The sequence below is a fragment of the Sturnira hondurensis genome, unplaced genomic scaffold, assembly GCF_014824575.4.
Source record: "Sturnira hondurensis isolate 20B ecotype Veracruz unplaced genomic scaffold, ASM1482457v3 Scaffold0008640, whole genome shotgun sequence".
In the NCBI taxonomy this organism is placed as follows: Eukaryota; Metazoa; Chordata; class Mammalia; order Chiroptera; family Phyllostomidae; genus Sturnira; species Sturnira hondurensis.
In genome coordinates, this window is record NW_028081271.1 from 11,987,392 (window position 1) to 12,012,423 (window position 25,032).

Consider the following 25,032-nt stretch of genomic DNA (forward strand, 5'->3'; position numbering starts at 1 on the left):
GATGACGTTAATAGGAATGGATGGCTGATGAAGAGTTAAGGCCAAGCGCACACTGCAGAGGATGAGGTGGTAATAGCGAGGCTGATACAGTAAGAGGTACCGCCATCCCAAAATAAAGTGGTAGAGAGAATAAAAGGCAAATAGGAGGAAACTTTGGTAATGACCATATGCAAAATCTAATAAACCCTTTCTCTGGAATGCATGTGAATATATCAAATAAAGTTACTTAGGATTTATGGACCTGTAGGAAAGGGGATAAATGAATAGATATTGGTAACTGACTTTGAAATACCATAGTAATCAGTAAACATATCTTACATAATGGCATGGCTGTTTGTATATATTCCTTATGATCTGTAATGGATTTAAGCTTTTTCCAGAGAGGGAGAATGTATCTTATGATCACCGAGTCTTGGCTTGGTGTTTCAATTTACAGATTGCTCAGTAAATGTCGACTGTATGAATAGGTGAAGGAAGGAAGAGAATTGAAAAGCTGGCCCTTTAGATGGTGCTCTCGTTCACCATCAGAGGGAATATAATATGTCAAAGCGAAGGTTCAGCAAGACTATACTTTCAGGAATCATTTCTATAGTTCGTTACTAAAGAGAAGGTTCAGGGTTGATATGTTGTTTCTATGGTACGAATTTGAAGTGAGATGAATTTGAAGCCCAGGAGAACAAGCTGGACTAGAGATAATTTAAAAACCATCATCAGCCTCGAACTTGGCAGTTAGGTTCATGGGAATGGATTATGTGTACAAAGATAGTGCAAAGTAAGAGAAGGAATGAGGTGAGAACATCAAGGACCACTAATATCTAAGCCCCACACACGAGCATTAGAGGACAGGTAGCCACGTGCAGCTATTGGAGCTCTACATAATTAAATTAAATTCGAGAAACACGAACTGAGCGCCAGCTGGGCAACAGCTGCTTTGGCAGCTAGGAGAGGGCCAGCAGATGGGCAGTGCCCACTCTCAAGACGCTACAGTTTAATACAAAAGTGACGCAGAAGAATGGCGACAAGAATGGCGAGGGCAGGTGGCAAGCATGTGAGCTACTGACACAAAAGCAGAGGTGGGAGGCAGTATTAGCTTTTACCATTTGGAGTGATGCTTTGAGTACTATCCCCTCTAAACAAGGCAGCCAGTGAGACAAGGTGCTGTTCTAAGGAACATTCCCTCTGCTCCACGGAACTCCTTCACAACACACCAGAGACTGTAGGAGAGGTGCTGGGAAAGGAACACCTGGCATTTCTAACCGACACCCCACGTGCAGAGCACACACAGGGCTTCAAAACAACGAAATCCTCGTCCGCGGCAGCGGGACAATATGAGCCCCTTGGATTCCCAACAGAGACCAGCCGGTTACGCCGGAGTAAATACATGTCGTAAGGGAGTGGGGAAAATGGCGGGAGTTGATCCTAGGGGAAGGGGACCAAATATTCCTCCCCAATACTTCGTTTTTCCTGGAAAGTTGAAGGACGAGGTCTCTCTGTTAAATTCACTTAGGAGTAAGATGTTATCTCCAAAATCTAAGTGCAGGGAATGAAGGTGACACCATCTTCGTGGGGGCTGTGTGTGCAACCGTGCACGGTGACAGGAGGAAAATACAAAAACCGAAGGCCAGAGCTCGCAGCACAGTATCAGGGATGAGCCTTGCTTACCCAAGGCGGCTCCTCCCCAGGCGAGGACTCGGCCCCATTCATTGTGACCCATTATAAGTCACTTTGAGTCTGTAGGTAAGAGAGGGCCAGAAAAGAACAAGGCAATCCAATATATGGGATTCAAGGCAAATAATAATATAACTCCGAGCATCCTGCAGGCATTTGCTGTTGGTATCAGTTGACCAAACCAGCTCTCAGTCTGTGTTAAGATAAAGGTCACAGGATTCCCAGCACAGCAGCTGGGAGAAGACGCTCTGTGAGCACCAAGGGCAGCAGCAGAGGGTTGGCAGGACAGCACTGTCCTCTTTCCTCTGAGGAAAGAGGGTTCCGGCAGGTGGGGTGACAAGGAGTGCCACAGTCACTTTACTGTCCAATGACTGTTCAAGAGGGATTTTTGAGAGGAAGACCATGGTAGTCCACTACAACCCTACCAACTATGTGATGAGTTTCTACAAATGAAAGGGAGAAATGTGAGGATGAATTATGTATTACTGTAGGTCAGTGATTTTCAATTGGTGTGCCGCAAAAATGTCTAAAACATGCAATACCTGACTCTTTAGTCAGGGGCGCTGACCTCTCTTCCATTAGCTTCTCAAATGAAAAAGTGACAAGAGCAACACAATAGTCGTCCTGTGTGAATGCCGAGTTGAATCATGAATATCTAGGCCAGGCAGTAGAGTTGCATCTTACTGGTCACGTTGCAAAATAAGGTTCTGTCTGATGGGTTAATTCTTGGTGCCAGAAATTGTTATATATGAATATAGCCACCTGATTTTTAAAGATGCTTTTTAAAAGATTTTATTTATTTTTAGAGAGAGGGGAAGGAAGGAAGAGAGAGAAACATCGATGTGCAAGAGAAAAATTGATTAGTTGCATCTTGCACGCCCCTAACAAGGGACCTGACCCACAACCCAGGCATGTGCTCCAGCCGGGACTCAAACCGACGACCTCCTGGTTCGCAGGCTGGCGCTCAGTCCACTAGCCACACCAGCCATGGGAGCACCAAAGTTTTTAAAAAGTCGCTTTGAAGCAAAAATGCTTGATAATTGCTATTATTATTTTTTGTAAGTCGATCAAAAGTATACCTATTTTTCATCAGATCAGCAAAATATATATTTTTGGTGTACCGCATAATTTGAGGAACTAGTTTGTATGTGGCTTGAGATGAAAAAGGTTGAAAATTGCTGGTGTAGTTCATAAAGTGTTTGTAAAACAACTGACCCTAAAGAGATGCTCATGGGGTTATTACTTAAAAAACCTGACTGTATATTTGAGGTTCACTCACGTAAAACGTGGAGTGTCAGGTACCTCGTCCTACAGATCCCACTTGCGTCTCACTCCTCTTGTGTGTCTCCCCACCACTTTCTCCGTACCTCACCCCAAATTTAAGTTCTCACATTGTAGTCCAAGAGTTCCCACTCTTGTGGGTTTCATAGACCCAAACAATCTCAGAGGGACATTTGGAAAACTGGAAGGATCAGCTGACTCTTTACCTGAAAGCTAGACCATTGCATACACACACGCACTTAAACCATATTCTTTTTTTTTTAATATTTTATTCATTTATTTTTAGAGGGGAAGGGAAGGAGAGAGGAAGAGAAACATCAATGTATGGTTGCTTCTTGTGCATCCCCTGCTGGGAACTGGCCCCTGCCGGGAACTGGCCTGCAATCCAGGAACGTGCCCTGACTGGGAATCGAACCGTGATTGTCTGGTTCACAGGCCCGCGCTCAATCCACTGAGCTACACCAGCCAGGGGTAAACCCTATTCTTTATTGTCATGATTGGTACACAGATAATGCAGTTTACCCCCACAATAGTTGGGAGGCCTTAGTGTTTAACTTTAATAAAGCAGTCCTTTAAAATGGAATAAAATTTAGCTTTATGAAAAACTGACTAAACTCTCTTTAATTTTCTCATTCCACTACAGACCGATGAACACATTGTCACAAACCAACCCTGGAATGAAGAACTGAGTTTGGGGTAAATTTTATGTTATGTACATTTTAGTACAATTTTTAAAAAAACAACAGATTTCGACCCCTTCTGAAGGCCTGTTGAGGTTGAAATTCTAGCAAATTTCAGAACGTGGCGTAATTGCCACCTTACGTCTTGGGGACCATGCCTGTTGATAAGCTAGAGCCCCTCCATTCCTTTCTCCACACTGCTTTGTATTGTGGGCTGAGGGCTCTGCAAGCAATTCCTCTTTGCCACGGGGCTCTGCGCTCATGACCCATCAGAGGGAGCCTGGAAGGCCAGAGGAGGGAGAAGGGACCAGCCCTTTCTGGTTGCTTCCATGTCTGCCTGTTACCTGGCAACCACCCTTCACCCAGGCAGCAGCAGCAGTTTCCAGTAGTAGTTCCTAAGTTTTTTCCACTCTCCCAGGAACAGCCCTTTGGCACAGCCCTATGAGATACCTGCACTGGCCAAGCAGCACCCCGGCCAGAAGATCTGTGTCCCAACTCATATGAGCTCCCCAGCAATCCACACTAGCCAGCCAGCGTCCCCTTCTCAGATGTCTGGGTCCCTCTGAGCCCCCAGGGTCTGCGTCCCAGTTCTGAGACTCCTGCTCTGAGCATCTAGGTCCTCACACCCCCTTCTCCTCTCTTTGTTGCCCCAACACAGGGTGGCCATTGCAGTTGCCTTTGTTGTCCTATCTCACTGATTCCCCCTTCTGTTTATCCAACTCCATACACATTTCCCCTGTCAACATAACTGGGGCGGTTCCCACTTTCCTGACTGCATACAGACTAGCACGGTAATACTTTCCCACTACTCTGCAAGAAATGAAGACGAGAAAGAATTCCATGTCAACGTCCTGCTGTGGCTGTCTACCGTCTGTCTCCCCCCACCAGCTGGTAAACACCATGACCTCAGGTCTGAGACGTTCCACTCTGAACAGAGTGGAACACAGTAGGTGCCCGACCATCTTCATTAGAGAAACAAATAGGAAATATTTAAACTTAAGAAGACAATTTTGGTCATGAAAATATGCTTGTAATATATAAAGGTTATAACCACGTGCAAATGTATCCAGAGGGGAAAGGAGTAGCTGAACTTTGGAAAGCTCTCTCTGAAATCCTTCGCAATATCTACTTTTGCTTTTCTTCCCCACCTTTCTTGTTTAATAATTGTTCTCAGTGGAGGTTTCTCTGTATTTTTCTCACGCATTTTGGCATGAGAGTTACATAATGATTTATTTTATGATCTACAAGAAGAAATAGATATTTGGTCTTTGTCTTTGTGTTCCTGGCACAGAGCTACTAAACCCTTATAATATCCTATATAAGAGCCATAGGGGCATCGTCTCCTATTGTATTCATTTTTCCCCCAGTTCCTGAAATAGCTCCAGAGTATATAGGTGAAGTGGGTATCTTTTGTTACTAATAAATGACAAGTCCCTTTTCACTACACTTGAATTTATGTCAATGCAGTGACCTCTATAAAGCCCCTAAGGAGGTTACTGGTTGCCAACCTCCTGATTAGAGGGTTGAACGGACAGGCTCATGCCCAGACCGCCAGAGAGGGGCTGGAGGCTAAGTTCAAATTCAAATCAATGCCTCATTCAATCATGCCTCCATAAAACCCCAAAAGGACGGGGTTTGTAGAGGTTCCAAGTTGATGGGCAAGAATGCATCCCCGTGCCAGGAAGTTGGCAAACGTCAAACTCCAAGGGGACAGAAGCTTGGGACCTGGAAGAACCCAGAACTCACACTATGCATCTCTTACATCTGGCTGTTCCTGAGTTTTATCTTTTCAAAATAAACCAGTAATTTCATAAATAAAACGTTTCCTTGAATTCTCTGTGAGCTGCTCTACAGGTTACAAAAACCCAAGGAGGGGGTCGTGGGAACACACGATTGGTCAGAAAGTCAGCGGTTTGGTCAGAAGCCCAGGTCATATAACAGGAGTCACAACTGGTGACTGAAGGGAGGAGGCAGTCTTGTGGGACTGAGCTGTTACTTGTAGTATCGTTTTCAGTGGAAATTAGGCTCTTCCATGAGATCGCAGGAAGGTCTTCCAAGGACCCACACATGGAAGACTGTGGTGTGGCAAAAGGGTCTATTCCAGTAAAAATGGAAGCTGTCCCCAGGGTTTCCAATTTCCCATTTCTCTTTGTCCCACCACAGGAAAGCCGGGCCAGAAACAGAGTCCATGTCCAGAGACCTTGAGCCATAAGAAAGCTCAGTTCAGTCCAGCATCTGGCTCGTTTGCTTGTGTACCTGGCTGCAATGCACTGCTATCTGAGGTATTCAGTCTCCTGCCTGGAGCTTGCACTGGAGTCCATGTGGCCACTGACTGCTAAGGCCTCATGGGTATGGAGAGAGATGAATGAGTGCATGGGGTGAGTGGGGGTCACAAAAAGCAAAAGAGAGAGAGCTCTTTGTTCCCCTGGGGTTATAACCAGGAGCTTAGGTTTGGGACGGACCAGGTGCTTTTTCAAATTGGCCAGTGAACTTCCCAAGTGTTTGTGAGGTTTGAATAGGCCCATCCCCTAGTTAGACTGACAGGCCTCTATGGTCCAGCACCTCCCCTGTACCTCCCAACAACCCAGTGCTGGGGGTAGGATGGGAGGAGTGTTAATCCTCTTGGTGGAGCAAAGCTATGATCCCCTGGGGGTGAAGCTGTAGCTTTCTGGCAAAGCAAACAGGCTTGTGCTCCCCAGCTGATTGAGCTCGATGTCTAAATCCCTTTGCTCCCCTTTCCTTTATGAACAACTAGCTAAATAACGACGGTAACAGGATTTCAGGCTACTTTCAGGTACATGGTGTCAGGATTGCGTTAAATTGTGGGACACCCACCTGGTGCTGCAAAATTGCCTCATGTGTATAAAAGCCCCACACATATGGTGATCAGAGTGTCAGAAGTGCAGACGTGAGTACTGAGGGTAGACACCCAGGACTGCATTTATTTACAGTCAGTCAATAAAATGCACAGTTTGAAAACTGAAACACCAGTAAAATATATTTAAACCTCACAAATAAAACTTCAAAGGTAGGACTCAGAGCATTTTCTGTGATCAAAAAACACTCTACTGGGAGAAAGACACCTGGGCCCAGGACTGTCACTGGCAGAGTGACCATGGGCAAGTCACCGAGCTTCTCGAGGTAACTGTTACTTTCTCTTAGGGATAAAGAAGGTACCCATTCTTCTTAAGGCTCTGATTTCCCATACAAGTGTGCTGTATCATCCCCAAAGCACCACGTGACTTTGAAGCACTAATCATCTACAACAGAGTTGAATTTCTCCTATCACAGTCCCTAAACCCATCACTCTGCACAGATTGAGCCTGGAAAAGCGTGAAGTGACAGACAGGAAGCAGTCTAATGAAGAGCTTTGGTGCCAATTCCTACTTCTAGTTCTAAGTGAAATGATCATTTTCTATAGCTGATACTTTTAAAACTTGGCTGGATATTTATTTTCAAGACCCTAATCTGTGGCCCAGAATTAATATCCACAGCTGCACTCAATGTCCCACACGTTGTATTATATCGCAAAGGTGAGAAAAGACCAGGTCAGGGCAGCCAATTCTTCTCCTTCACTAACATCTAAAGGCATAAAGCAGCCCCAGAAGGGTCAGCACAAAATCCAAACAGTGGAGTGCAGGCTGGCCTGGGGAGGGGCCCTGCACCCCAGGCGGAGCCATGACAATGAGCTGCAATAACGTTACCACACGAGGTGGAGTGCGCCTGCCATAAACATCCTCTTCACTGTTATGTGTGATGGAGCATACAGAGCAATTGAAAAGTCAATCAAATGCCACTTTAGAATTAAAGAGAACACAGGGAAAACGGGCTTAGGTAAGAAACAGAGCTCAGAACCAGAAGGTCAAGGACACTGAAAGAACAGACTGCCATGTTTAGTAATAAAAGATGTTTACAAAAGTTAACAGAATAAATTTGGGATTTTTTGGTTATGGTTTTCATACAATTTTGCTCACAAAAGCAAAATACGGCATACATATGCATACACACATAAAATGTGTGTGTGTTGTACATATACTCACATATATGAAAATACAGTTTTCTTACTGGGAAGAAAACCAAGTATTGTTGGAGTCATCACCAGTGAAGAGTTGAACACAGTTAGCACCAGTGAAGAGGTAAAGGGAACGAATGTTCATTATCAACGAGGGAGTCTAGGACCTCAAATGCTTGCATATACCTTATATGTGTGTGTGTGTATTTGTGTGTATGCTTATTTACATATCACTGACACAAAATCCTGCAAGCACATGTGAGCACAAGAGCATAGCATGGTCAGAGGGCACTGGAGTTTGGGTGTAGTCCAGCGAGGCAGGACTTTGGTTTTATGTGAGCACAGAAGTAGGTGCGTCTCTGCGGTGACTTCTGAGTCTGTGGACTTGCTGCCTCTCTCCGTGACGCTGTTCTGGCCAGGCCAGTGTGGTTGAGAAGTGCCACACAGTAGATCCATCACAGCTCAGCGATTCTGGGGACTGGAAGAGACCAACTGAGAGAGGTGGGGGTGCACTTCTGGCGCCACCTTTTGCCCTGCCCGTCCTCCCCCTACCTTAAAGGGACAGGAAACTGGGGAGGTCTGTCCACTCTGTTCCCCTTTCCAACCTCATCCTCATCCAACAGGCTGCATCCCAGCAAAGTCACACATTTCTGTAGCCTTCTACACTCCCTGAGTATGTATGTCTTTTGTGATTTGGGTAGCATCTCATTTAAAATAGGAACTCATCAATATTGTTGTGGGTTTTTTTTAGAAGCTGTATTAAAGGTCCTTCAGCCTCTGCAATGACAATGGCCAAATTTAGCTTGTAAAAATGTTTCAAAAAATTCAAAAAAAATTTAAAAATTTTATTTATTTATTTTTAGATTGGAAGGGAGGGAGAGAAGGAGAAAGACATTAATGTGTGGTTGCCTCTCACATGCTCCCAGCTGAGGACTTGGCCCACAACCCAGGCCTGTGCCCTGACTGGGAATCGAACCAGCCACCCTTTGGTTTGCAGGCTGGCACTCAATCCACTGAGCCACACCAGCCAGGGCTCAAAATTTGTTAATAGCCTAGACCCAGTTATTACTTTCATATTGACAATCACTACACAGTAAAGACAATGTTCTGGAAAATGTATTTAATACTCTTCTGGCATTCTAAATGGATTCATGATTGTAATTCTACTATGGGAATGACAGCTTCCATACTTAATGAGAAAAATCGGAAACTCAGGAGGCTTTTCCTTCCCTAAAAATTACCAGTGTTAAAGAGCCACTGTAATTAGAAAGGATCCACTTAGTGCATTACTGGAGAAAATTAAAGTACTCCAGAAGGAAATGGCGTGAGTTGGCCAAATGCTAACAGGAAAAAAGTCATTTTAATGTCAACTCTATCACAAGTAAAACACAGGAAATGGTTCCCCCAGGGCCCTAGAGTTAAGCAGTATTTAAGCATAAAACCTACAGAACATCTCTGCTTCCCAATTTGACATTTTGGGTACTATGCAAAAAATTTATTTTCATACTACCTAGAATTTCATTGCATATACTTCCCATACCTCTGGAGTATTAACCACTGAGGGTGTAGTGATGATGAAGCTATCTGATTACAAAATTCCTTCAGATTATAATCTCATGATGTGAAAATTGAAGAGGACACTAAAAGTGTATACATGGTACGGGAAGTATTATAAGCTCTTTTTTTGCACCTTCAGTCTTTGGCACCTCCCCACTGTGTGTAGCTCCTGGACAAACAGGTGAAGCCCATCTCCAAGGGGCTCAGTCCCTCGGTCACAAGTTCGAGAAGCCAGACTGCTCTCTGAGCTCCCGCCACATGCAGTGGGTGGATGGTATTAGTGTGTGCCACCTCTTGTGTTAGTCAGAGAATTCCTATTCTAAATAAATGGGCACTGAACTAAAAATTTAGACCACCTTTAGACTTCCAGTCAAGATGAGAGCATAGGTAAAACAGCTTGCCTATGTCACACAACCACAGCAAAAATTACAACTAAACTGCAAAATAATTGTCACCCACAACTGTCAGAACATCAACCTGTGTGGAAGTCTGACAGCCAAGGAATTAAAGAAGTCACATTCAGCAGACTGGTACAACCACTATGGAAAGCAGTATGGAATTTTCTAAGAAAACTAAAAATGGACGTGCCTTTTGACCCAGCAATTCCACTGCTAGGAGTATATCCTAAGAACCCTGAAACACCAATCCAAAAGAACCTATGCACCCCGATGTTCATAGCAGCACAATTTACAATAGCCAAGAGTTGGAAGCAACCTAAATGCCCATCGGTCGATGACTGGATCAAAAAACTATGGTACATTTACACAATGGAATTCTATGCTGCAGAAAGGAAGAAGGAGCTCCTACCCTTTGCAACATCATGGATGGAACTGGAAAGCATTATGCTGAGCGAAATAAGCCAGGCAGTGAAAGACAAATACCATATGATATCACCTTTAACAGGAATCTAAACAACAAAACAAACAAGCGGGCAAAATGTAACCAAAGACACTGAAATACAGAACGTGCTGACAGGGTCCAGAGGGTAGAGGGGAGAGAAGCACAGAGTAAAAGGGGATGGACTCACATAAATAAGTATGAAGGACACATGGACAATAACTAAGGTGGGGGGCGGAGATGGGAGGGGGTGGGGAGCACTGGGGGGGGGGCAGGGCTGGGAATACAAGAAAGAAAACTGTACTTGAACAAAAGTTAAATAATAAAAAAAAGAAGTCACATTCATTCACATCAGTAGGAGGGGGGGAGATGCAGGGACACGGAGTGGGCAGGTCCCACACCCACGTGTAGTGGATGTAAATCAGGAGAGATATCTTGGGAGCAAGGAGTCCCAGCCCCACACCAGACCACACAGCCCAGGGTTTCACTGCCAGAAAGGTAAGTTCCCATAACTTCTGGTTGTAGAAACCAGTGGGAGTTAGGACCGAGGAAGAAACGTCAGGATTCTCAGGTGTCTCCTCTTAAAGGGCCCATGATGGACTTAGGACTTACTCAGACTCACTCCCTCTGGGCTCCAGCACTGGTGCAGCAACTCGAAAGAAAAAGTGGAACGCAGAGAGAAACTGAAGTGTCTGGTATCAGGATGAGTACCAGGGGATAGCTTGCTCCCAGACAAAACTCCAAAGGCAAGGCAGAGGCCATTGTTCCCCTCCTGAGCCCTTCCCACACAGAGACACAAAGCAGTGGCACCATATCTGAGACTCCATCACCTGGTTCACACAGATTGCTCTGTCCTGGCGATTATGTAAGGCTCCTCCCCATCCAAGTTACTGGTGTGCTATTTTACATTAGGCCACGCTACTAAGACAAGGAGTCAAAGCAGCTCTACCTAATACATAGAAACAAACGTAAGGAGACTGCCCAAGTGGGGAGACCAAGAAACATGGCCCAAATGGAAGAACAGAATAAAACTCCAGAAAAAGAACTCAACAAAATGGAGGTAAGTAATATATCGGATGCAGAGTTCAAAACACTGGTTATCAGGATGCTCAAGGAACTCACTGAGTACTTCAACAGCATAAAAAAGACCCAGGCAGAAATAAGGGTTGCACTAAATGAGATAAAGAAAAATTTAAACAAGGAATCAATAGTGGAATGATGAAGCTGAGAATCAAATCAATGATTTGGAACAAGGAAGAAAACAACATTCAATCAGAATAGCCAGAAGAAAAAAGAATTTAAAAAAAGAGGATACCATAAGGAGCCTCTGGGACAACTTCGAAAGTACCAACATTCAAATCATGGGGGTGTTGGAAGAAGAGAAAGAGCAAGAAATTGAAAACTTATTAGAAAATACATTGAAAGAAAACTTCTCTAATTTGGTGAAGGAAATAGACATGTAAGTTCAGGTAGCACAGAGAGTCCCAAAAAAGGTGGACGCAGAGAGAACCACACCAGGACACATGATAATTAAAATGTCAAAGGTTAAAGATAAAGAGAGAGCCCTGGCTGGTGTGGCTCAGGGGACTGAGTGCCAGTCTGCAAACCAAGGGGCTGCTGGTTCAATTCCCAGTCGAGGCACAGGCCTGGGTTTCGCACCAGGTTCCCAGTTGGGGGTGTGTGAGAGGCAACCAAAGCTTGATGTTTCTATCCCTGTCTTTCTCCCTCCCTTCCCCTTTCTCTAAAAAGAAATAAGTAAAATCTTTTAAAAAAGCGAGAGAGAGAATCTTAAAAGCAGCAAGAGAAAAGCGAATAGTTACCTCTAAAGGAGTTCCCATAAAACTGTCAGCTGATTTCTTAAAAGAAACCTTGCAGGCTAGAAAGGACTGGCAAGGAGTACTCAAAGTGATGAAAAGCAAGGACAGACAACCTAGATTACTACCCAGCAAAGCTGTCATTTAGAATAGAAGGGCAGATAAAGTGCTTCCCAGATAAGGTAAAGCTAAAGGAGTTCATCATCACCAAGCCATTATATGAAAAAGGTTGAAGGGACTCATTTAAGAAAAATAAGATCAAGACTATAAACATTAAAATGGCAATAAATTCACAACTACAAACAACTGAATCTAATTACAAACTAAGCAAACAAGCGGAACGGAAACAGAATCATAGATGTGGAGATCACTTAGAGGGTCATCAGTTGGGTAGAAGAGAGGGAGCGTGGGGGAGGTACAGGGATTAAGTAGTACAAATAGGTAGTTGCAGAATGGGCAGGGGGTGTTAAGGACAGTATAGGAAAGAGAGCAGCCAAAGAACTTACATGCATGACCCATGGACATGAACTAAGAAGGGGGGATTGCTGGAGGGAGTAGGAGGTGCTGGGTGGGGGCAAAGGGAGAAACATCGGGAGAACTATAATAGCATAATCAACAAAATATATTAATAAATTTAGACCAACTTGGATAAAAGCCCGTGTCACACAATTTACCATTAGGAAAAGCAGAGGTTGATCATTTTTAGTACTGAGGTATTATTTATTTTAATCACGTTCAAGGAAATCTTTCTAACTTGTACCACACACTTTTTACATCTTTCTAAACTGCCTATAATGATACATTTTTATTGATAACTTAGGGGCTAATTATGGCAAAGTATTACAGAGCAGCAATGCTCCCCGGGTCCAACAGAGCGTCTGCACCCCACTCACGGGCACTAGGTTTGGGGTGCCCTGCCTGAAGTGACAACCACTTCTCACTCTGTCTCCGGTAAGCTCTTCTACTGTTAGCTTGCTGCTTTGGGTTGGCTTCGGGCTTAAAAAAATTCAGACAACTAAATCTTTTGGAATCCTACCTAAAATAGGAGGACAAGGACTGCCAGGTCATCAGAGGGGTCAGCTTTGGATAGACCAGGGTGGCGACAACTATACTGAACACTCTGAAGCCTCTGGGCTCTCAGCTGCGATCTGGATGCTGGAGAAGGCTTGCTGCACTTGTGACCTCGCTAAGTCCTTGGGCGCTGGCCCTCTGCCCACCTTTGTTTCTGAAGCAGAGCCCCCAACACCCTTTCCTGGCCACGTGTGCACCTCAGTGCTACTTCTGTGTCGTTCATCCTGAGTTCCTAATACCTTGGATCTTGTAATCCCCTCCGCTGTCTGTGGCAATGCACACCTGATTAATACCTACAGAAACGCCCTTCGGGGGAGGGGTGGAGTGTGTACATCACGCACAGAGCTTTCAATTCGAAGTGCCACAATTATGAAAGCTGCACAGAAGTAGGAAATACAGCGGTTGAAAGAATGGTCTAATTGGCAGACAGCTTGCATGTATTGTATCAGAATATGCTTGACATTTTAAGCTTTCTTGTGGCAGTAAATTGTACTTCTCCTAGCAGCAGGAGTTATTAAGTCTGTGCCCAGAATAAACCAGACTGTTTTGAAAAGTTTAATTATTTCAGTTTTCATACTCCCTTTTATGACTGTGCTTGTTTTTTCAGAGCTAAACCTAAAAGGAGACATAGTCTATTATTACTGATTTCAAATTATAAATACATTTTTAACATTCACAGGGTTTCATCATAATCTAGTAAAAATTAATTTAAAAAATTCAAAAATAGACAAGACAAAATATTTAACCGGAAGCTCCTGTGAAAGATGGAAATACTTCTTGGTGACAGCTTATTAAGGTTAAGATTATTAACAGTACAATACCTCATGGAATCTAGGGTGCCATCTTCATGAGCTGAATGTTTATGTCATCCTTATTGTCCCTGTGTTGAAGCTGTAGTAACCTTTAGTGTGACTGTATTTGGAGATAAGGCCTATAAGGAGGTAAGGTTAAGGGAGGTCACAAGGGTGGGCCTCTGACCCAATAAGATTAGTGTCCTTTTGACAAGCTCTGTCCACGTGCCCACAGAGGGAGGCTCACGTGAGGACACGTGAGAGAAAGTGGCCATCTGCAAGCTAGCAAGAGGGCTCCTACCAGAAACCAGATGGGCTGGCACCTTGATCTGGGACTCACAGCCTCCGGAACTGTAGGAAAATTCATTTCTCGTGTTTCAGCCACCCAGCCCGAGGTCTTTGGTTATGGCAGCCCATGTAAACTAGCCGCCATCTGTCTTGTATCAAACACAGTTATTTTACCAAGAAAATCAGTGACGTGCTATCAGCTATATAACTGACCCCAATTCCAATGATGAAACGTTAAAAAAATGAACACAATATTTTTGAAAAATAATTCTTAAGTAACAAAAACAATGAATATGAAAACCATGATGAGTTTTTTAAAGTAGCTTTTACCTTAGCAAGGCCAAAGACTCTGCTTCCATCATCCTTGCTGAATGGCTTCCCAAACTGTTACAGAAGGAAAGCTTCACACATGAAAAAATGCTCAAAAATAGGCAAACAGGGAGAAAAACAAAACTTAACCTTTCATTGTTCGAAGGGGACTGGTTTGTTTTGGCCTGGCAAATGTGACTCAGCTCTGTATGGAAAACCTACAGATGCGAAGTGGTGGGCAGGAGCCAGACCTTCAAGCCGAGTTTTCCCATGGGAATCAGGCCTAGAAAATGCACACAGACTGTTATGGCTTGCTCTTGCTAAAACTCCATCACCCTGGTCTAAAACAACAAATGTGTATTGTCAATCTTCAAGGTAATTTCCAAAGCCTGTATGAATTTTCCCAAGGACAGAGCTAATCAGCTCATCGCCATTCCCCCCCCCGCATGTTATTTTCATTTTCTTGATTGTACCTAAAATGTAGACAATAATATTCTATGTGATAGATAATAAATCTTTCTCTGATGTCAGACCCCAGGAAAACAATAAAAGCCTGTCTAGGCAAGAGTGAAGGGGCTCCCCTTTTGAGGGAGTGGCCGAGGCATCCGTAGGCACTCTCCCCTTGAGAGAATAGTCATGTCTGTTCCCTTTTTCTCCACAGGATTGCTGTCACCTGTACATTTATTCTCGCCGTCAGCCGCAACAGGTGGACTCTGCTGGCCAGGGTCCACCACAATTGTTTACATTGTGCGCTTAACTCCATTTCCCAAGAAAGCCTGAGCTATTGACACATACATTGATAAAGAGTGCCCCAACAGGCCATCCCGGCTCCTACTTCACTAGGAAATGTAAATTTCTTCAATTTCCCTCCTTCCACCCTTAAGCTGATACATGTGTTTTGTTTCAGAATTATTGGGTCCTTTCAAAGCCTAGCATCTGTCCTCTGTTGAGCACTTCCCTGGGGCATCGCCTGTCCCACCTGTCCTCTCTCTCTCCATCCTCAGTCCCTCTTCGCGGGGTCTCCCTCCCTCAATCAGCAGACACAGAGTTTCTTCTCCTTAAACAGAACCAGAAGACCACACACAGGTAGATTCAAGCCATTCCAGGACCCTGCTTCTCCCCTCTAGCTTTAGACTCCTCTTTCTTTTTCAAGGGGTTGGGGGGGCGGGGCATAAGCCTTGCCCACCTCCTCCTCCTCCACTCTCCTCCGTATGAAGTACCACACCACCTCACCCAATGCTATGAGTTTCCCAGGGTTTCCTGCCACATGCTTCTATCACCAAGTGTCATAGCGATGACACCCTTGAGAAAAATGACTATTGAAGTCCACAGGATGGTCATTTTGCAGGCACCTCTGGGACATGGGCCAGAATCTACCTTTTCTGAAGCTGTTGGTCATCCAGCAAGCAGAACGTCTGAACAGCTCATATGCCTCTCAGGTGAAGGATGTATGATGGGAAGGCACAAAAGGCGACCGGCTGCGGGGCCAAGGCCGACAAGAAACAGCATCACGCTGAGTGGCGGGGCCGAGGAGCAGCTCGAGAGCCAACAAGTAAAGGAAAGAAAGCTCTAGCACAGTTTCTTAAGGTCTAAGGACCAGACTCCATGCAAACTCATTCTGCAAGCCCAGAGGTCCACCGGGTCACTATGCAGCGGAAACAAACAGACCCAGGGGAAGAGGAGTGAGCCAGGTACCGCTTGACCCAAAGTAGTTGTCACACAAAGTATCAAAGAAGCAATACGAATACTTTAGTGATGACTATTTACCTATAGTAAAAAATTTCCACAGCAAAATACAATGTCATTTTCTCTGTTTTTAAAATTATTCAATTAGTCTTCAATTTTCTGTTTGAATGAATAAATCATAGTACACGGCATACTGGGAACAATTCACAACACCAGAGTGAGTGGTGAGAAGTTTCTACACAATCAGGCACACGGTGGTCCTACATGTTTCCCGTAACTGCATAAATCACTGCATTGCCACCCGCACTTGCAAATATCTTATGATCCATAAGGGGCCTGCATTTTCTCAAAGTATTCTAATTATAAACTCAATGCCCTGTAGAATGTTATGGGCTCTTAGGTTTTTCAGTTATCATGATTATTTTTTATTTATTTGCTCACAATTCTGTAGGTCAGAAGTTTAGCATAAAACATGGCCAGGTTTTCGGCTCCGGGTGGAACAGGTCTGAAACCGAGAATGTTGCCCAGGCGGAGCTGTGACCCTGAGGCTCTCAGGGGACAATCGCTTCCAAGGCCAGTCACAGAACTGAATTCAGCTTCCTGTAGTCACTGGAATGAAGTCCCTCAACAGGACTGAAGTCTCCCCTTCCTGCTGGCACTCTGAGCATTTTTTAAAGGTTACTGGTTACTGTCTGAACATTGACTAACGTACCAAAAAAAGAGTCCTCTTGTCCTACAAACTCATTATTTCTCGAAACACTAAAACCCTCCAACTTCAAACAAGCTCACGAGTAATGATGCTCTGGGGAAAAGGGAGCAGATAAAAGACATAGTTACCAGTGTTCGCCTCTTCTGGCTGCCTTTTTGTTGTTGTTGAAAATACCAACAGATACTCTGACGTCACGAATACGTTTATGCTTCCATTAACTGCACCTTTGGCCTCCCCACAGCATACACCCCTTTCTCTCTGAAAAGGCCACTGTTCCCACACTCGTGATGAAAGTCCGACAGTGCCATACCCCTTACTGCTATCTTTCTGGGCCAGCAGCCCCTCAAGGGCAGAGCCGGACGTCTGGCACCAACCCCAAAAAGAAGCACAAAAGAGCACTTCTCAAGTCAGTGAACAGACAAATCATTCAGTGATGTTCAAATACTAGTCTTGCTTGGTTCTCCTCAAATTTTTCTTTTAAAGATATACAAAACAAACAAACCCATGCTCTCTCTACCCACTCTAATTTGGCACATTGCCGATCTAACCAGAGAGTGACTGCAGATTTGGATGTTTTTAAAAAGATATTTTATTTATTTATCTTTAGAGAGGAAGGGAAGGAGAGAAGGAGAGAAATATCAATGTATGGTTCCCTCTCGTGAGTCCCCTGCTGGGAACTGGCCTGCAACCCAGGCATGTGCCCTGACTGGGAATCGAACCGCGATCGTGTGGTTCGCAGGCCCGCGCTCAATCCACTGAGCTACAACCAGCCAGGGCTGGATGTTTATTTTAATACACGTGGCAAATCAAAGGGTCATTCTGATTTTTAATCCATAAATGGAGTTGTGTCCTATTACTCAATCTTCAATTAAACTCCATAGAGTATAGCTAAAGACAAGACTTAAATACCTTTGTGATCCACAGGGAAGAACACCCAGCTTTCTCTCCTGAATGTTTGCTTGAATATGAATGAAAGAGGGGACGGGGGAGATGCTGACATTAAAGTCGATTAATGCTACTATAACATAGTAAGATTAACACTACTTAGTTTCCTTTACAATCAATCAAATAAAAACATAATGTTAGATTCAAACAGTCCCCTCCTGAGAACATACTGTAAATGGGTTTAGGAACAGCAGCCTGGTAGGAACTTGAGATAGAAAACAGTGGATTTGCCTTGAAGCTATTTTTATTTTGATGTGTTTATTTTTGGTGGCTTGGGGTGGAATGGCTAAACTCTTGGTTATCACTCCTGAATCCAAACGAACATAATCATATTATAGTGGTTTCTCAAGGGCAACATCTGTAATTCTGCATTTAAATGTTTTCATCATCTACCAGAGAAGATATCTGAATGGAGCCTTACCTTTTGAAATGTAAAAATCAATTTAAAAATACATATGTAACAGGCTGACTAATTCACTAAGTAACTTCATTTGTTTCAGCTACTCTTCTCTCATTTTGTAGCGCCAAGTATCAGGAGCAAATATAAAATGAATTCATTCAATAATCAAGACGAATTAGACGTGCTAATGTAATTTCTGAGTGCAAATAAGTGATCATTGATTACTTAGCAAGAGTAGAGATGCAATCATATCTATTTTAAGTGTTTGGAAAAAAGATTGTGACAAGCGCCAGGGTACAAAATAAGTGATTAGTGAACTCAAGCAGATGACTATTTTAATCTCCAATTAACAAGTCATTCCAATCTTTGTAACCCTTTTAAAAAACACCATTAAAGTTACAGAGCAAAAAACACTTGGTAGAAACACAGATACTTCATCTGATAAAAGAACAAGCCTGCCAGGGGTTATTATTGCTCTGGACACTGAGTTCTTTGCATTGCCATTCATTCCGTGGGTAAGCTATTGGGGAGAACCCTTGTAAAAATGGTGTTCCTGACATTTTACTTTGATTACTAAACCGAAACGAAGGAATATTATTTCACATTCAAATGGAACCACATTCAGAGACAGCAGTTGGTAATTTGTAGTTATTTATTTGCATGATGTTTTCCAGCAATTTCAACTGTAATGACTATACCATCCATCTGTTTAATATGGAAATTGGTTAGCAACTAGATCCTTTTTTTAAACTCTTACAATATGCCGCCTACCTGCTCTGAATGAAATATTCTAGCTAAATCTCTAAGTGCTAGACATGACAGTGTCATTCAGCATTCACTCCAGTTTCCTTCAATTGTGTATTCCTCTATCTCTAAGGCAAGAAAGCTATAAACTACATGACCCAGACTCCCTTGCAGCTAGGGTTGTGGGCACAGATTAGGTTCTGCCAGTGAAATGAGCTAGATGAAAAGTGAGGTGGCAGGTGCGTAAGGAGGACGACGTTTGCTGGTTTGTTTCTGTTATTGGGAGCAGTGTTCAGTCACTGGCTTCCTGAGCACAGCGGCACTTCGCAGCAGCTTCTCTGAGCACTGGAACCCAGCTCAGACACTACTCTTGATGTCAGCAGCTCCAGTGGCAGCCCTGATTCCTAGTCTCCAGAAGGGGGCAACCATGGCAGCCACCCTGGGGGCCAGTTCAGCAGTCCTGTCTGGGAGTCATCCTTCAAGCTCATCCCGGATCCTCTCCTCCCCTCTCCTTTAAGTTGCAAACTTCCCTTCCAACCTTCTTGTGAGCACCTGGTTTCCATATTAAAGCCTTTATGCATAAAGTAACTAGGATAGTTTCTGTTATCAGCAACCTAACTGACGCAAGAAAGAAACGGGAGAAGAGAGCATTCAGTGCACAAGACAGCAGGCAATGGGTGGGGAGAACTGTGAAAGGAAAAAGAGTTGTACCTATCTGTCACACATGATTACGCCTTCAGGAACAAAAATAAGGCCACAGGCTAAACTATCCCAAACTACCCAAATCAGGGCCACCACTGTTTAGGGCCTGGGGTTGAAGCCAAAGCCTAATTATAAAGGCTGAGAAGTAATCGTCGGGAGCTCTGGAGAGAGAGAGAGAGAGGAAAAAAGCACTGAAGGCAAAATAGCAAAGAAGGGAGAGAAGAAAGAAAAATAAGGGCAGTGAGAAGGGAACACAGAATAACCAAGTGACTAAAGCCACACGCTGTGAACAGGTTCAGAAAACAATCCCTTGCCTGGCCTTGCCTGAATGTTCCCTGATGGCAATCCACCAGGGCTAAACGGTGCTTCCTGCTGCCTCCCTGCAGGGCCTGTGTCACAGCGTCCCAGAGCTGGGCTCAGGGGTCCTCGCCTGCAGCTCCTGAATAGGCACACAGAGTCAGAAGAACAATGAGCCCATTCTGTGTGTCTCCAGCTCCCCTACAGAGTTAGCCTATCCATACGTGGTTTTCAAGTCAGACAACTAGTAATACAAAGAGCTGAGAGTCAATTATGGTAAACACTGGTTTAGGTTCTGGCCAGCTAAAAAAAAATGACTGTAAATATCTTTTTTTAATAATTCAGTATGATAGTCTGAAAAATAAGCCTAGGTAAGATGTTTACCCAAAGGAATTACGAGTTCTCCTGAGACTGTCATTCTTAACATAGAAAAGAAGAAAAAGTGTGTTGCAGCCCAGGCCTGTGGTTCCTGCCTCACTGATCCACTGTCTCCTTCTTCAAAGATAAGGCTCTCTCCAAAGCCTCCCCACCATCCTGGCACCCCCACCACACACAGCAGTCTCTGCAGGCGCTATGCACTGGGCCTCAAATGCTCTTCCTTCCCGAAGGACCTTCCCTCACAACCCCAATAGCACTTCCTCGAGTGAGCATTCCTGACCTCCCTCCCTCCTGCCTAGCACACAGCCCAGCTATGGTCATGGCTTACCCAGGTGTATTACCAGCTGACCTGCGGTCTGCCAGGGGCCAATGCTGTCTGTCTTGCTGTTGCACCCTTAAGGCTCAGTGAGGTGCCCCAGGTGCTGAGCTGAACGACTGAAAACCTGAGTGGGGGCGGCTGCTGCTCCATCCCCCCAGTCCCTGTTGGACATCACCATTTCTAAATAATGACGGGTGCTCTTTAGCTCTTCTCAGGGTCCACAGGAAAGTGAGGGATTATTAGCATGCTGTTAGGGCCATCCTTCGCAGGCCATGAACAGAAACTAGTCAATGAAATGTTTAAATTTGATTTTAGAATTTCAGCGGATCCTCTCCTCCCTCCTCCTAGTATCTCCTCCTTGTCTCCAAAACCACCACGGCTTAACTCGTGTCACTTAGGTGAGCAAAGACTGGTCTGAGGTGGAGGACATGCAAGTCTGACAGTGGGAGCATCCAACTCCCAAAGGACACTGACCACTAAGTGCCCAGTGAAACCACGCCGGGCACCAGAAGAGCATAAGTAAACCAAGACAGGGTGATGGCTCATTCACTGTCAATCACGCAGCAGCCCCTCGGCAGCCCCCAGGAAATGATACTGAAGTCTACAGGTTTCTCCTTCTTACAGACAGCTTGGGCTGACAGCATATTCAACAACTTGTACCAATGTTCTTATGGATTTTATAGATTTATTTTTTTAAATTTTATTTATTTATCTTCATAGGGGAAGGGAAGGAGAGAAGGAGAGAAACATCAATGTATGGTTGCTTCTCATGAGTCCCCCGCTGGGAACTGGCCTGCAACCCAGGCATGTGCCCTGACTGGGAATCGAACCGCGATCGTGTGGTTCGCAGGCCCACGCTCAATCCACTGAGCTACACCAGCCAGGGCTGGATTTATTTTTTTAGACAGAGGGGGAGGAAGGGAGAGAAACATTAATGTGTGGTTGCCTCTCATGAGCCCCTGCTGGGGACCTGGCCCGCAACTCAGGCATGTGCCCTGATTGGGAACTGAACTGGTGACCCGTTGGTTTGCAGGCTAGTACTCAGTCCACTGAGCCACATCAGCCATGGCTATACCAACTCTTCCATTGGCTGGTCACAAGCAGCCACCTAAGGAAATATCATCACCCCCATTTCACAGAGGAGGAAAAGCTCAGGACTGTGATTCACTCCAGGTGATGGAGGGCACACTCTAAATTCCTTCCCTTCTGTGGTTAGAAGTCTCTCCAGGAGTGAGGTAAGTACCCAGAGTGAATGAAGTCAACTCCTTTTAGAGACCTCTTAGCCTGAGGTCTGTGCTGTATATGCTTATGACATTAAGAGATGAGAGAAGAATCACAGGAGCTAAAGGTCATTTAGCACCTCTGTGTTTTCAGCCCTACCAGGGATTGAACTGGGAGAGAATCAGGCTTGCTTTTTAGTCCCTTCAGTCTGTCCATAGACAACCCCCGTATCTCAATGCCGTCATGCACTGCTCTCCCATCACTTCCTCACTTGTCTACGAGTGAGAGCATGAGATGGCACAGACAGGCTCTGACAGCCTCATCTCAATAAGCAACACCAAGGGCTAAATCACAATGAGAGCTTCACTCAGTTCTTATCTAAAATATAAGCCAGAATATCTCAATATGCACTAAACACAAGGACTTAGTTGTATTTTTCCCCTACCTTAAGATTCTGTGTATTTCCAAGCCTGCCCCCGGCCCTTTGTGCCTTCTTCAAAGCAGGGATAGAGCCTTCATCAGAATGTTTCTGGTTTTGGAAACTAGCTTTCTAAAGGTGCATTGGAATTCTTTATGAGCAAAATGACTGTAAATATTCACATATTCACTTGTCAGAAATACTACAGCGCTGGCTCATGAGGCTCAGTGGCTTGAGTGCTGGCCTGAGAACCAAAGGGTCGCCAGTTTGATTCCCAGTCTAGGGCACAAGCCTGGATTGCGGGCCAAGTCCCAAGACTGGGTTGTGGGCTAGGTCCCCAGTAGGGGGCGCAAGAGAGGCAACCACACATTGATGTTTCTCTCCCTCACTTCCTCCCTCCCTTCCCCTCTCTAAAAATAAATAAATAAATAAAATCTTTTTAAAAAGAAAAACTCTAAAATCTAATACCTCCTTTCAGCCCTCTTAATCACTACAAGATGTGGCTGCAGAAGTCCACATAAACAGATTTAAGGCTGACTGGGACAGCCCCCCTGCCCCTCCGTTTCAAGGCAGAGTTAACTATGCAGATCATCTTTTCAGTTTCACATTCCTCCAACGAATAAAACTGTGTTAAAGCCTTTGAACTACCTCATGGTGCTTTAGCTAAATCAAGACACACACACACACACACACACACACACACACACGAATAAATCATTTCCAAAGAACATCACTATAGGAATCGAATCTTTTCCAGAAACAGGATTTCTTTTGAATCAAGAGAAGAACTGACAGAGACTACCTTTCTCAAATCTGGACAAATGAATTCCTAAAGCAGCAGCTCCGTGGAGGGGTTTCCTCAGCGGGGAGACCCCTCCCAACTTCCCAGATGCCTTAGGTCTGTGCCCTGGTCCCCTCTGAGCCTCCCTCATCCACAGGAGAGTCCAGTAGGTTGTTAGGTGTCAACGACAGAAAACCCTACAGTTTTCAGTTCTCGCTTCCAGAAACTTCCAAACAAGTTAACCATTTATTAGCCAGTAATGTCATCCAAGGGTTCTATAGATTCATGATTCACATGAATAACAGTACTTTTAAGCAGCTGAAAGAAGGGGTTAAATGCCAGTTGTTACCCGTAACATTGCTAATAACCTTACCCTCAAAATGTTATAAATGTATTCTGGCTCGTGTGGATCTTTGTAGCCTTACCCGCTTTCTACATAAAGCATTGCATGCTTATAACATTTATCACAGAGAGCCGAGGCAATACTAAAAACATACATGTAGCCAACATACTAATCCTACCATCCCATTTTGATATACCTTCTTAAACTGTATTTTTGTCATCTGAAAGAAAGTAAGTTCTTTCAGATCAACTAAAAAAATACTCGGACGAACTTTCTGACTTAAAGTTATCTCTAGTTCACCTCCTGCTGCTAGTTAATCAATTCCCAGACGATAGCGTCTACAGGGAAAAAGATACACATGTACTCCCCGAAAACACAAATTCATTTTCACCTTTAAGACACTGAGCGTGTCCCCTGCAGCTCGGAGCTCTGATTTATGCGGTGTGCATCTGAAGCACGTTCCGCAGTCCTCTCTGCGTGGCAGGCTCGCCTGTTTTGGTCCCGTCCAAGCGTTCAAGGTAAAAACAGGTCACCCCCGGCGACTGGAATGACAAAAGCACAGGAACTCACCCTGGCGGTCAGACTTCAATTGCGGGCAGGCGCGCGCGCGCGCGAGCGCGCGCCGCGACCTGTCGCGCCCCCTCCTCCTTGTCCCCGGAGGAAGGGCAAGCGCAGAGCTGGCTGAACTAGGCTGGACTAGACGCTTCCCGCCGCTCCCCTCTGCAGACCATTGTTAGAACCACGGTCCCGAAGCTTTCCGCACCGTGTGGGGGCGGGAAGCTCCACCCAAGTGAATACTTGCAATGCTTTCTCAGAGCCCGAGGGAAAAAGCTGCTTTTGCATGAGAGCCGGAGGCTATACCAGGTGTAACTTCCACCCCTTGACCTATTTGAGAGTGTGAGAATGAAAGAAACAGGAAAAAATAGACGAAGGGCGCGCGAGGTAGCTAGACGCCCGGGCGTTGGTGCCCGAAATGGGAGCGCGCTGGAGCTCAGGCGCGTGTGGGGGGTTCCAAAGAGAAGTTACTGCCAGGCCCCTGGAGGGAGGCCTCCCCGGCCGTGGATCAGCAGGCTGAGCTGCCCGGCTGCGGCGGGGGCCGGGGAAGAGGGCAGGGTCTTGGCCCCTCCGCGAGCTCCTCCTCCCACCGCGGCCCGATCCTGGCCGGCCCCGCCCTCCTCCCGGCGCGCCCAGCGCGGGAAGCGAGGCTCCTGGGGCTGGGGGGCCTTCGGGGGGCGGCAGCGACAGCAGCTGGGCGACCGCCGCAGCCCGGGAGCGCGTTTCTCCGCCCCCATCGCCATCCCAGCCTCCCCGACCCATCCTCACCTCTCCGTAGATGGCGCTAGCGCTCGGGCAGTCTGGAGACCGAGGTCGGCAGACAGTCTCGGAGGGGCAGCGGGCGTGGATGGGCAGCAGAGCCGGAGGACTGTCGCCTCCCTGTTTAGTCAGTTGGAACGCCCCGCCCAAACGTGCCCGGGAAGTCAGGTTTTGCCGCGGGATGGGGGTGACCTTCCTGCCTCCTCCCCTTGCTCCTCTCTTCTTTCCTTTCCCGGTGTGGCCCGTCCTACGTGGGTGAGGACACCGAAGCGGGTACACCTGGCTCTCCTGGAGAGCAGCAACGCAGTACCTGGGGTCACAATAACGTGACGCTTTAGCGCGTGTTTTCTCAGTCGATCCTTGCAACCACCTACTCCAAGGGAAGTATCCCCAGCTGCGGATATTGGATAACTGGACATCAAAGGAGTTAAGACCAAGGTGCCACTGCTTAGACCCTGCGGATCTGC

At 45.4% G+C, this 25,032-nt stretch overlaps 1 protein-coding gene across 1 annotated transcript in view; it reads right to left on the reverse strand.

Moving 5' to 3' along the window:
- Positions 1-24,325, reverse strand: part of TRMT9B (tRNA methyltransferase 9B (putative)) — a 45,604-nt gene extending 21,279 nt beyond the window's left edge. The window contains exon 1 of the mRNA XM_037055283.1: positions 23,643-24,325. The gene's annotated coding sequence lies outside the window, so the exon portion shown is untranslated. The remainder of the gene's footprint in view (positions 1-23,642) is intronic.
- Positions 24,326-25,032: the final 707 nt, after the last annotated feature.